Raw genomic sequence first — 7,310 nt, forward strand, 5'->3', positions numbered from 1 at the left:
AAAAATTAGCCAGGTATGGTGGTGCATGCCGGTACTCCCAGCTACTTGGGAGGCTGAGGTGAGAGGATCACTTGAGCCCAGGAGGTGAAGTCTGCAGTGAGCCGTGATCATGCCACTACATTCCAGCCTGAGTGACAGAGTAAGACCCTGTCTCAAAAATAAAATAAAATAAAATAAAATAAAATAAAATAAAATTTTATTAAACCTGACATGGTGGCATGCACCTATAGTTCCAGCTACTCTGGAGGTTGAGGTGGGAGATGGCTTGATCTCTGGAGTTCAAGACCAGCCTGAACAACATAGCAAGATCTCATCTCAAAATGAATAAATGAATAGAATAAAATGATATGGCAAGGCATGGTGGCTCACGTCTGTAATCCCAGGAATTTGAGAGGCCAAGGTGGGCGAATCACCTGAGGTCAGGAGTTTGAGACCAGCCTGGCCAACATGGTGAAACCCCATCTCTACCAAAAATACAAAAATTATTTGGACGTAGCGGCACGCACCTGTAATCCCAGCTACTTGGGAGGCTGAGGCAGGAGAATCGCCTGAACCCGGGAGGCAGAGGTTGCAGTGAGTTGAGATCATGCCACTGCACTCCAGACTGGGCAACAGAGAGAGACTCCATCTCGAAAATAAACAGAAAAATAAATTAAATGATATGGGGTTTAAAAATTATTATATCCAGCATCATTAAAATGCAGGTTGGTGGCGGGGTGGGTGTCCGAATCTCAACTCACAACCACCTCCGCCTCCCGGAGTTCACGCCATTCTCCTGCCTCAGCCTCCCAAGTAGCTGGGACCACAGGCATGCGCCACCTCGCCCGGCTGGATTTTTTGTATTTTTTTTTTAGATACAGATGGGGTTTCACCATGATGCTCAGGATAGTCTCGATCTCGGCCTCGTGTCCACCGTGTAGCCTCCCCGAAGTGCTGGGATTACAGGCACAAAGGCTTCCACAGCGCTCCAACCTAAAATGCCTTTTTAAAAATTTAAGTCAGAAACCTTAGCTAAAAGAGTATGTTAGGGCTGGGCACAGTGGCTCATACCTATAATCCCAGCACTTTGGGAGGCTGAGGCAGGCCAATCACATGAGGTCAGGAGTTCAAGACCAGCCTGGCAACAAGGTGGAACAACATCTCTACTAAAAACACAAAAATTAGCCGGGCATGGTGGTGCACATCTGTAATCCCAGTTGCTCAGGTGGCAGAGGCACGAGAATCGCTTGAACCTGGGAGGCAGAGATTGCAGTGAGCCAAGATCTCGCCACTGCACTCTAGCACTGGAGATGGAGCAAGACCCTGTCTCAAAAAAAAAGAAAAAAGAAAAAAGAAAAAAAAAGTGTGTTAGTATTGTAGATAAAATCATCCCCCCAACTTCACACCAATTCCAAAGATGTTCATGTCCTAATTTTTGGAACCTGAGAATATATTATCTTGCATTGTAGAAAAAAATTTCAACACTATGAAATTTTTGAGACTATACATCATCTCAACTACCTTTTGAGACTATACATCATCCAACTACTGTCAATTTGATGGCCAAGTCGTTGGAAGAAGTATACATGTTTCTTCTTGTCAAATCAAGACAGAGAATGGGGCATGAGTTCACTAATGACATTGGTGTCAAACACACACGCCAACTAAAAAAATCAACAAATTATTTCGAAATTATAAGAATATTTGAGGAATAATTTGTGCTACAACCATACCTTTTGATAAGCAGTTTTATATTTATGTGTTCATATGGTGGATCAGTAGTCTAACTTGTAAATTTAATATGTTCACCTTTAGTATATTAATTTGTATTACTTTACTAGTTAAAATTTTTGAACTCTCATCCCCCTGTGAGCTCTCCAAGCAATCCAAGAAATAGAAATGACCAACACTGCCGAAGCTCCTTATGCTCCTCTCTCTGGCTGCATGCTCCTGCCTGCTTTTTCTCCAGGGTAACCCCCATCCTAAACTTTGTCCTTATTCCCTTGCTTTGTTAAAATTGTTTTTGTCACATGTGTTTATTCATAAACAATATTTTTACAAAACAATCAATGGGCTCATGGTCTGATGCATATAGAAGCCAACAGCATGGCACTGGCTTTTGAGAAAAGAAAAGCTTCACTGCAAGTTGACTGGCAAGGAGATGGGAGGAAATACTCAAATCTGTCTTCTTGAGCTGGGGGCTGGGTCAGGTTTTATAAGCATAGGGTAATGAGACATGATCTGATTGGATCTTCCAATGAGATGATGCTGATAGACATGATCTGACTGGATCTTGCCATGGGTGATACCAGGGCTCAATCTGATTGGATCCTCAATTCTGACATGTATTGTCTGCTTCTTAATTCAGTTCCCATTCCTCAGTCTGAGGACTTAGGTTTCGTCCATGGCTGTACCCTTAGTTTTTCTGGGTATGCTTATCTGGGGGTCCATAGCAACTGAAAAACAACTCACAACTTTGTTAGATAAAAGTTGAACCAGTACTGCAGTTACAGTACTATTTAGGTTTTTGCCTGTTTTTGAACTTCCTGTAAACAGAATTATATTATACGGATTCTCTGGTCACTGACTTATTTTGATGAACAATATGTTCTTTAGACATAAGCATGTTGATGTCTGTTATAGTAGTTCTACATTTTCAATGCTACATAGTATTCCTAAATATGACTAGACCACAACTTGTTCCAATATTTGGGTTGATTCTGTTTTTGCTACTAAAAACAATGGTGTTTTAAACTGTCCTACACATGTGTCCTGGTACAAGAGTTTCTATGGGTACAGACCCAGGAATGGAATAGAATATGATTGTGTTGAACCAAAGTTAGTAATGCCAGATTGTTTTTCCAAAGTGATTGTACTAATTTATATCCCCACCAGCAATGGATAAGTGGCATCCTCACTCCGTATTCTAAGCCATACTTGTTTTTTATGTCCAATTGGTTAGTGGCAAGTAGTATTGAAACTACCTTTCCAGAATTATAACAGTGAGAAAATTATGATAGTGAACGAGATCTGATCTAATCAAGCCCCATCTTGCCTTTAACCTCCAAACTGTCCTTAATCATTCCTAGGCTTAGGCCAAACTAACTTTGGGAGACATTTAGTTTATAGTTTAATCAATACTAGCACTTCCTCCAAACTAAATTGCCTTTATAAAGCTAATAGAAAACCACCATGTTAGGAGGATGAGAGGAGCCTGAATTCTGCTAAGGCATAGACATACATGATTACCAGCCATTATTCCAGAAGCCACAAGATTTGCAACTTCCCCGATTACTCCTGAAGATAACACCACTATTCTACAACCTAAGATTGGCTTTTGAGATGTCTTTTCAGGTTTTTGCATTTCAGGTGATGATGACTCTACCAGGACTGGCCAACCAGTCCTGTGATCCCACCCAGAAGAACACTTTCCCACATCTCCATTCCTTTGCCCACCAAACTATTCTTGAAAAGCCCTAGCCTCCCAAGTTTTAGGGAGATTGATTTGTGTAATAACACTGTCTCCCATGTGGTGTGGCTGGCCTCATGTCAATTAAACTTTCTTTTTCTTTCTTTTTTTCTTTCTTTTTTTTTTTGAAACAGAGTCACTCTCTGTCACCCAGGCTGGAGTGCAGTGGTGAGAATATGGCTCACTGCAGCCTTGACCTTCCAGGCTCAAGCAATTCTCCCACCTTGGCCTACTGAGTAGCTGGAACCACAGGCATGCACCACCACGTGCAGCTAGTTTTTGTATTTTTTGTAGAAACGAGGTTTTGCCATGTTGGCCAGGCTGGTCTCGAACTCCTGACCTCAAGTCATCTGCCTGCCTTGGCCTCCCAAAGTGCTGGGATTACAGGCATGACCCACCATGCCCAGCCTTCAACTCTTTGTTTATTACAATGCCCCGGTCTCCATGAATTGGTTTGTGCGATGAGCAGGGAGAACCCGTCTGTCAGTTGCAGTATCACATTATAGTTTACATTTGTATTTTCTTGATTATTACTTAGATTGATCATTTCTATACATTTATGAGCCATTTGTGCTTCCTCTTCTGTGAAATTTCTACTTATTCCTTTTGCCCTTTTTAAAAAAAGCTGATGTTTAGGAGTTTTGTTTGTTTTTGAGACAGGGTCTCACTCTGTCATCCAAGCTGGAGTGCAGTGGTAAACATGGCTCGCTGCAGCCTCAAACTGCTAGGCTCAAGTGATCCTCCTGCCTCAGTCTCTTATGTAGCTGGGGCCACAAGTGCATGCCACCGTGCCTGGCTAATTTTTTTTATTTTTATTTTTTTGAGTCTTACTTTGTTGCCCAGGCTGGTCTCAAACTCCTAGGCTCAAGCAATCCTCCCATCTCATCCTCTCAAAGTGCTGGGATTACAAGTGTGAGCCACCGTGTCCAGCCAGTTCTTCATATATTTTATTATGTGTGTTGCAAATACCCCAGTTTGTGGCTTTTATTTTTCACACTATTGTCAATCATTTTGTTAATGGAAGTTGTGGGGATAGGAGTAACTATATTTTAGATGCTAAGCCACCATGTGACTCCTGACTAGCCTCGAGTCCAGGGATGCCTCCGAGATGTCTAGTTAATATGTTATTGTTTATGTAGAAACACCTATTCACTGTAAGTTTTGCCTTTCCTCCCAAACAACCCTGATGTTGTTGCACACACTGGCTGTGAAGCCTGTAAGCACCTACACATTTGTTCCAGAGCACATTTACGTCTTCCCCCAGATGTAAGCTCTGTGTCTGGGGAATTGCAATGAGGAAATATACCTGTTTTGTGGCAGTCCAAGACTATGTGGCAGCCCATACATTCCCCACATAAAGTGTCTTTTACCAACAAACTGGATTTTTCTGCCTCATTCATTGATGTCTTGGCTCCTTCTGTGTTTGGGAGCCACTTTGCAAATACGGCCGTTTCACAGGTCAGAAATAAATATGTTTGATTTTATATTTAACAAACTCATAATTCAATAAAATTATAATTTATAGCCAAACACTAATTCTTTTTAGTGCTTTTTTTCTCTTTTTTAAAAATCAATTTTTAGAATAATGGGTTGTAATCCTGTAAGCAGATAGGGAAGGTCTCCAGGGACTATCATGTTGTTAGTGGACCAGTTCAGGTTCTTGACTTCACCACACAAGAGAATTTGAGAGCAAGTCCAAAGTAAGAGTAGGCAAAGAAGTTTATTAGAAAGCAAAATGTACTCTAAGAGGCAGAGTGGGCTGCTCAAAGCTAGAGACAGCAGCTAGTGCCTCAAGAGGAACTTGTTTTATGGGACTTGTATATACATACTCATAAAATACTGGTGAGGGGTAGGCACGCCTCTAATCCCAGCACTTTGGGAAGCTGAAGTGGGTGGATTACCTGAGGTCAGGAGTTCAAGACCATCCTGGCCAACATGGTGAAACCCTGTCTCTACTAAAAATACAAAAATTAGCCAGATATGGTGGCACAAGCCTGTAGTCTCAGTTACTCAGGAAGCTGAGGCAAGAGAATCACTTGAAGCCAGGAGGCAGAGGTTGAAGTGAGCTGAGATCATGCCACTGCACTCCAGCTTGGGCAACAGAGTGAGACTCCGTATCAAAAATTTAAAAAGTAAAAAGTAAAAAAATAAAATACTGGTGAGTGCAAGTATGCAGAGGTGGACCTGTGGTTGGTGTATGTGCTCAGCATCTACATGCTTTAACATGGACTGCACGTATCATTAGCATATAAAATCTCAACCTAGGGACATGAACAGACACTTTTCAAAAGAAGATATATATGTGAACAACAAGCACATGAAAAAATGCTCAGCATCACTGATCATTAAAGAAATGCACATCAAAACCACAATGAGATATCATCTCACCCAAGTCAGAATGGCTATTATTAAAGCATCAAACAACAACAGGTGCTGGTGAGGTTGTGGGGAAAAGAGAACACTTACACACTGTTGGCGAGAATGTAAATTAGTTCAGCTATTGTGGAAAGCAGTTTAGTGATTTCTTAAAGAACTCAAAGCAGAATTACCATGCGACCCAGCAATCCCATTATTAGGTATATACCCAAAGGAATACAAATCATTCCACCATAAAGACACATGCATGCATATGTTCATCACAGCACTATTCACAATAGCAAAGACGTAATGTCCATCGGCAGTAGACTGGATAAAGAATCAACCTATATGTCCATCAGTGGTAGACTGGATAAAGAAAATGTGGTACATATACACAATGTAATACTATACAGTCATAAAAAAAATCTTGTGATCATATCCTTTGCAGCAACACAGATGAAGCTGGAGGCCATTATCCTGAGCAAACTAACACCAGAGCAGAAAAGCAAATACCATGTGTTCTCACTTATAAGTGGGATCTAAACACCAGGTACAAATGGACACAAACAAGGGAACAACAAACACCAGGGCTTACTTATGGATGGAGAAGGTAGGAGGGTGAGGATCAAAAAACTTTCTATCAGTCACTATACTTATTACCTAGGCGATGAAATAATTTGTACACCAAGCCTCTGTAACATGCAATTTACATATATCACAAATCTTCACATGTTTCCCTGAACCTAAAAGTTAAAAAAATAGGCCAGGCACAGTGGCTCACACCTGCAATCTTAACACTTTGGAGGCTGAGGTGAGCGATCCTCACCTCAGGATCACCTGAGGTCAGGAGTTCAAGACCAGCCTGGACAACATGGTGAAACCTTGTCTCTACTAAAAATACAAAAACTAGCTGGGTGTGGTGGCAGGTGACTGTAATCCCAGCTACTTGGGAGGCTGAGACAGAATTGCTAGACCCCAGGAGGCAGAAGTTGCAGTGAGCCAAGATCACACCACTGCACTCCAACTTGGGTGACAGAGTGAGACTCTGTCTCAAAATAAATAAACAAATAAATAGGCCTGGCATGGTGGCTCATGCCTGTAATCCCAGCACCTTGGGAGGGCAAGGTGGGCGGATCACAAGGTCAAGAGATTGAGCCCATCCTGGCCAACATGGTGAAACCCCGTCTCTACTAAAAATACAAAAATTAGCCAGGCAAGGTGGCGCATGCCTATAGTTCCAGCTACTCAGGAGGCTGAGGCAGGAGAGTCACTTGAACCCAGGAGGTGGAGGTTGCAGTGAGCCGAGATTACACCACTGCACTCCAGTCTGGCAACAGAGTGAGACTCTGTCTCAAAAATAAATAAATAGATAAATAAATAAAGTAAATAAATATTTTAAAAAATAAACATCCACCTAGGGGTGTGGTTTTTATTATTAAAATGAGGAAAAGATCACTATAAGCTAAACCTTGAACCTAGCTGAGCCTGCGGGACCCTGGAGAAG

Source organism: Papio anubis, chromosome 12 (genome assembly GCF_008728515.1).
Source record: "Papio anubis isolate 15944 chromosome 12, Panubis1.0, whole genome shotgun sequence".
Lineage (NCBI taxonomy): Eukaryota > Metazoa > Chordata > Mammalia > Primates > Cercopithecidae > Papio > Papio anubis.